This window comes from Cynocephalus volans, chromosome 4 (assembly GCF_027409185.1).
Source record: "Cynocephalus volans isolate mCynVol1 chromosome 4, mCynVol1.pri, whole genome shotgun sequence".
NCBI classification, from domain to species: Eukaryota; Metazoa; Chordata; class Mammalia; order Dermoptera; family Cynocephalidae; genus Cynocephalus; species Cynocephalus volans.
The window spans coordinates 85872431-85879033 of NC_084463.1; positions in this window are offsets into that span (position 1 = coordinate 85872431).

Sequence of the window (6603 nt, forward strand, 5' to 3'; positions counted from 1 at the left end):
ACCGGATACATATTTATGGCATATCGTAGCAATATTCAGATGACCTGGGGTTCTCTGCAATATAAACAGAAGTTTTAGTTGCAATACCTATGATGCATTTGAGAAATTCATTCAGTAACAGAAGCCAGTGTAGAATCCAAGTATAGGGTATAAATTTAAACTTTTCAAGTCATGGCATGTATTTGAGGCTAATTTAGTGAAATGATAATTTTACTTTCTGAACTCGTTGGCTATGATGTTATATTTTCACACAAAAAGTTTGGTGTTTTGAAAATTAAATTGGTCTATTTTTCACAGTAAAAATGCATCATTATTACTTTATGATTTATTTTTATAAATATAAAGTAATATCCACTATAAATATTCTAAAATAAGGAAAGGATATAAAAAATTTGCACACAAATTTAAATTTACAAATATTTATTACTATCATTTGAATGTTTTCTTCTGAATGTTTTTCTCAGACGTTTTCCTTACATAGTTGTAATAGAGCATATTAAGACATCTGTACACACATTTCACTAATTATGATATCCTAAGCACATGTCATGCTCCTGCATAGATTTACTAACCATCTGTTGAATATCGTAATGATGAATAAGCTAACTATCCTGATCTAACCATCACACATTGTACACAATTACTGAAAATCAACATTGTGCCCCACATTTCTGTATAATAAATTATTTTAAAAATAAATGAATACATACATACATACATACATACATACATACATACATACATACATAATATCTCACTGAATAGATATACCACGATGTTAAATTTAAAATTTTCAAGTGAAGATTCACCTTTATGAAAAATTTACTGCGGAAAAGGGGAAGAATAATATAGAAATTATGAAACAAGGTAAAATATGAGTTTATTTTATCTAAGTTCTTCAATATGAGAGGTAAGAAAATAAGTAAGACATACATAAGAGACCAACATTGGTCACATGATTATTTCTCTATGTGAAATATAGCTGTAAGGATTGATGAGAGCAGCCAATTTTTATTTTTGAATTCAATTTGATTCAGAATAAAGTGAAAAATATGAAGTCCACCTATCTGTTCACTTGAAAAAACATACACTGACTACCAACTAAATTTAAAATAAAATATTGAGATATCTGTCACTGAATGCATCTCCTACAGAGAGGAAATAAAGAATTAAACAGATACATGATATAGACATATACACATCCACACACAGATGGAAACTCTAGTTAATTAAAAGTAAAGTAACTGGCATTCTATGTATGACCCAGAGCATAACGTTGGCTTTTAGAAGAAGAAGAAAAAATTCCCGAGATGTATGCAGCTTTTGGGCAAATGTGACGGGGTTATAAGGAAAGACATTTTATACTGAAACTTTGAGGATTTTCAGAATTTTGGCAGGGGAAATAGAAAATAGAGGAAAGGTAATTCTAGACTAAAAAAGATTAATAGAGACATGGAAGAAAAAAATCACCAAAAATATCAGCAAGATGTTAAGTTCACAGGGTTGTTTTTAAAAAAGCAATGCTGTTGTATTAGCACATATGAAAGCAATTATTCTTATGAAAAGCTCTTTGAGAAAAAAGAAATGAATGGATAAATGAATGTAAGAAAATATAACTTGGAGGAGAATAAAATTAGGTTGTTCAGGAATTTTGAGGACCAAGTAATGAGGTGAGAGACATGATATCTCCAATGCAATGGGTACTGATATTAAATCCCTGACTTCCTCATCAGACTGTAAACTATTTAGCAGCAGGAAATATGGATCTCTTTTTTAATGCCATATCTCTTGCTTAGTAAAGGGACTGGAATGTAGTAAATGTTTAGCAAGTATTTGTTGAGTGAGAATGATACCAGAAATTATATGAATGACTTCTCAGATAACCACATTAGAAGTAACAAGAGACACCAGGAAAATACAATGAAGGAACACAAATTAGATAAAAGGAGAATTAGGGTATAACAATGCTGTGTGACAATTTTAGGAGCATTTCTAAATTGGGAGTAGGGGACTGGGTGATGGTACTTGTAGATTATGGGCAAAGGCAGGGCTGCCTTTCAATTGTGGGTTTTGATGCTGGTGGCAGGGTGTATCATAAGATTTAAAGATTCTTTGTTGGTGAGACACAGCACAATGACAGGTATAGATGTACAGCAGAACTCTGTTATGTACAACTCCAAAGGAGGGACGGCTGCCAGGCAGGGCCATAGAGGAGATTCTACTCAGGCATAGAGTAACAGCAAGCTGGAACTGTAGGGAACAGCTTATGTATGGCAAGTCAGAGGTGGTTAGCTAGGTGATTCGGGACCCCTGTGGACTGGCTAGTTTGAATAATTTCTCTGGCTCCTTGGCATAGGGGCCCTCCCTACTTGTGTGGTGGCTAGCCCTGGGAAGATTAGGCCTGGCACATTGTGGTCTGGAGTGTGAGAGGGATATGGTTGGGATGTGGGTTTAATCTGCTGCTCAAGAAGAGTATTGACCAGCCTCTAACTAGAGCCTGAACACTGGGTCAAGACAGCATTAATGCAACAACAATAAACACTATTATTACACAGGGGCTGCACATGAATCACAGGTTATATTGGGACAGTTGGATAAAATTGTCTCAATTGTTGCGGATTAGAGGGGGAGGATCTGTACACTAGTTTTGGGTTATATGTGCAGGAGATGCTTTTTGTGATTTATGGTTTATGGGTGAGAGAAGAGAGTTATGCCCTTGAGCTGAGGCTAAAAAGAAGACTGCAGGTTCCTGAGAAGAGTCTCTCTTTGACAAGACATTTGTTTAAAGGTGGAGAAATGGCAGTCTTTGGTTGAATCTTTCTCACACTGGAAGTAACCAAAATATTAAGAAGATGTGTCACTGAGGAATGACCAGCTGTGGCTTTACAATGACTCCTCAAAGAAAATGGGGTACCGAGCCCAGCACAGGCAGCTTGAGAAGCACATAGGACAGTTTTCAAGGTCTCTGCTTTTGAGGAGTTTACAACTTGGTGTCATATTGTCATAAAATCCTTCATGGAAATTGTCATGGTAGAAGCTTTTCTCCAAGTGCTATAAAATCTACTTCACAGTTCCCCGAAGTTTCCACATGTAACATTAATTATTAGCCTATAATTTTACTTTTCATTCTTAAGAGCTCTTCTCAGTTAAGGCAATTTTAATAATATTGTTTCTCTGACAAGTCTCATGGGTATTTTATGGAAGTTAATATTGGTTTCCTGAATATCCCCTAAACACAATTCAAAAATAAATAAAGTACTCCTTCTTGATATTCTATACCTCTTCTTAATGGTAGTGAATCCCTGCTACTTCATATACTTGTATATTGCCAGGAAAGCACCTACTTACTTATCCTGATGGCACTATTATGGAATGATAACCTCAAAGCATTACAAATGTAGCCTGAAGTCATTGAGACTCTGAACACTATGAGGATACATAAGACTTAGAAATCAGAAAAAACTATCTGCCTTGCAAACTGTTCAAGTGGTTGAATGGTTCCTAATAATGGTTTTTAAATCAGTATTCCCTCTCTGTTGCTTTTCATGATTTGTTTGAGTTAGAGAAATATGACATTGTATTATGAAAACTAAAAGACCTGGTCACATGCAGGAAGAATGCATATATAATTTATGGAATGGGTAAATAGTTTTCTAAGAACACAGTAAATGGCTACTTTATTTAAGATGGACTAATGAATTGCATTAGAGGAAGGAAATTATATCAGAGTGCTTATCTTTATTCATAAATGATAGGGCAACTTTCTCTTGACCTTATTGGAGAGGGACTCATATGACTCAAACTCCAGTGCCGAGATTTGCCAGCCAGCTGAGAGACATCTGAGTTTGGTGGCAAAGCTAAGGATTTGTCAGTTTGCATGAATATAGCTTCTTTTCTGGCATTTATACCACCCACTGTCTGCCTTAATGAATCAAGCTCAGATTAGATTCTGTTAACTTTCAAATATAAATATTAGAGCTTACTCTTTTTTATTTTCCCAGAGAAAAACAAGAGGGGAGGGGGAAACTGCTTTTACAGATTGTTGCTAGGAAAACCATAGGCTCTTCTATAGCCTGCCAGTCTTGCTATGTATGTGCTCTATGACCAGTTACCCTACGGCTTTCTCTCAAGTTCAAACCGGGAATTATGATAAAGGTTTTAAAATAGTTTTTAAATAGTGAATATTATCTGATTTCCTTTATAACATCACAGCCCTTATTCATCATTGAGCCAGTTATTTATATGTAAGAATCTACTGGCCCAGATTCTTAAAAAGGTGAGAAAACATATAAACCTTTGAGGATTTCTTCCTGAATAGATTTGTCAATCTTATCAAAATCAGAGCTTTTGCTCAAAAAATGACCTGTTTTCTATCCAATAAACCTCCACAATCAGCATTCTCCATATGCTCTGTAATTTAGCCTGAACCAGTGCTATATCCAGCATCTAGCACCTTAAGAAATTGTCACTCAACAAATATGGTAGTGATGATACAAGCTATTTATGCAGAACTTCACAAAACTTTATCATATACATGATCTGATGTAAAGATCACAAAAGTATTATCATCTCAAAAATAAGGAAACTGAATAAATTAACTCATTAAAGATCAGAGAGCTAATAAGTAACACGGCCAGGACTCGTTTCTAATATTTTCATTTCCATACAGTGAAAATATTTAAAGAATCATCATGAAATGTATGAGTCCTATGACTAAATATGTGTTTATTTTGTATTTAAATGGGCCACTAGATATATTTGCAGCAGAGAACTCAAAAAGAAGACCTCTGTTGTGCATACTATGTAACACATTTTTCCATACCTTCTGACATTGAAAGAGTAAGACTTAAGGTAATATTCAGCCTCTTCCATGAAAGAGTGGGTATTTTTTGTTCATTGGCGATTTCCCTCTATGTGAAGAGAAAGTAAGAGGCATTGAGAGGCAGATTCCCCTGAGCTGTGTTAGAAGAAAGATTTCCCAAGTCATATTTCTTCTTTGAAGGACAGAAAATACCCTTATAAAGAAGAGTTATAGTACTCACTTCTGCCACCTGGTACTTGTTTTCTACAGAAGCAGAGCAAGGCCCAGGTCGTGATGACAGGTGACTCATTCCTGGATGGTGATTCCATGCACATGCGGTAGGGAAGTTCAACTTGCCCTGATAAAGCTAGGAAGTAGCTTTATCAGCAGCAAAAAAAAAAAAAAAAAAAAAAAAAAAAAAAGAAAGAAAAGAAAAGAAAAATCTAAGAGAAACATAACAGGACAACAGCAAAAGGGCAGTGTTTATGACAAACTTGAGAGGAGATACTGAAAAAATGCAGAAGCATCAACTCGTAACCAAATATTAGAGGAATTCAGGTAGTGACTTCTTTAAGAAAAAGCTGAAGGCTGATGAATGTTTGTGAACACATGCTGCACTCCATCATAGCCACTCTGCTAGGGAAAAAAATTGACTAGGATAGGAAATCTTAAATCCCAGCAATTATATAGGTAAGAACTAACAGCATTTATGGATTTTGTTACTAATGTGGAATTTTTATTCTTTCTTAAATGGTTAGCTGTGATATTGCCCATTATATTTCTGATTTTGTTTAAACTAATAATCTATTATTCCACCTTTAAATTACTTGGTAGGTTAATGTGGGAGGAGCCAAATTTTTTTTTGGATAAACATTGTGCAACTTTCAGCAAGATTGCTGACTAGAGGTGGTCAGTCCTCACCTCTAATGCAAAGAAAGTCCAAGACACAAGTAGATAGTCACCCATAGAATAGAGTGTCTAAGAGAAAACACCAGAATACAACAAAATAGCGAGGAAGACTCCCCAGGATCTGAAAACTTGAAAGAGCAACATAGAAAGACAAGGGATTCACCTGACCAAGACCAGCACAGAGACTAGAGAGACCCTGCATTGCTGGGGGAAGGTAGGTGATGGTGGGAGGGATTGGTTACCACTCTCACTGCAGATGCCTACAATTCAAGCTACAAGGTAAATGTCCGGCTTTTATGCGCAGTGAGCCCAGCATGGGGAGTAGCTATGAGCCCACATGAATGTTTTCTTCCTGACATGGAGTGCATGCTAAGTCCCCCGACCTCCCTCAGTTTGGGGCTGCCACTAGATGTTGCTACTTTGGGTTCAGAGCCAGCACCACAGTGCACTTTGGTTGGGGACCCAGTAGCCCCAGCATCTCCACAACTCTAGAGTCCCCTTAGTACATCAAGACTCTGGCACCCAAGTCTAGAAGTTGCATTATTTTCCCAGAAGTGGGCAGCCCAGAGCAGTGCACAGGCAACTCCCAGGACAGAGGGAGCCAGCATCTGTGCTCTTCAGAGCCTGAGAGCCAACTAAGTGGGTCCTCCTGTAATTAGTCCTGATTTCCTCAGCATGGTGCCCACCCAAGTCTTTGGGGGAAACAGAGTCCCACCCAACTCTGGCTAACCCACCAGGGTCCAACCACTCCAGTTGAAAGGCTGCAGGGAACACTCCAGAGACTCAGTTATATGCAGTTTCACATTGTGCTGGTGGACTTGCCTAGATCAGCATACTTTAGCAGGGAAGCCACATAAAGCCCACCCACCTCTGCCTGGGACATGGAGAACTGC